The following is a 411-nucleotide window of genomic DNA, read 5'->3' as shown; positions in this document are numbered from 1 at the left end:
TGGAGCTGTGCGTGGCAGTCGGCGGGGGGGGGGAGGGGTGTGTGGTCCAGAGTGCTCGGCACAGGGCAGCACCGTGTTTTAACTCTAGCCAAGCCGTAGCACAGTGCACAGCCACTGTGCTCCAAGGCTCAAGTGGTGTTGCCGAGGATGGACGAGCCGTGGGAGGCCAGAGGACCCAGCACAAAGTCATCTTTGAACCATCACGGCTTTGTGGGATTTACTGTCACTCCTGTTCTTTCCCTGCCATTGCCCCATCCGAGCTGCAAGGGAGGCGAGCGTGGGACCAGCCAGCCTTGAGCCAGGGCAGCGGTTGCCACAGACAGCAACTTTGCTCAAAGAGGGGGTCAGCTCCTGCAGGGACCTGCAGCCCCGCCACGGCATCGGCGGGGGGGGGGGGGCGGGGGTGGCTCG

The sequence above is a fragment of the Buceros rhinoceros genome, unplaced genomic scaffold (assembly GCF_000710305.1).
Source record: "Buceros rhinoceros silvestris isolate BGI_N320 unplaced genomic scaffold, ASM71030v1 scaffold24054, whole genome shotgun sequence".
Classification (NCBI taxonomy): domain Eukaryota; kingdom Metazoa; phylum Chordata; class Aves; order Bucerotiformes; family Bucerotidae; genus Buceros; species Buceros rhinoceros.
The sequence above is the reverse complement of the archived record's forward strand: the minus strand, read 5'-3'. Positions refer to the sequence as shown.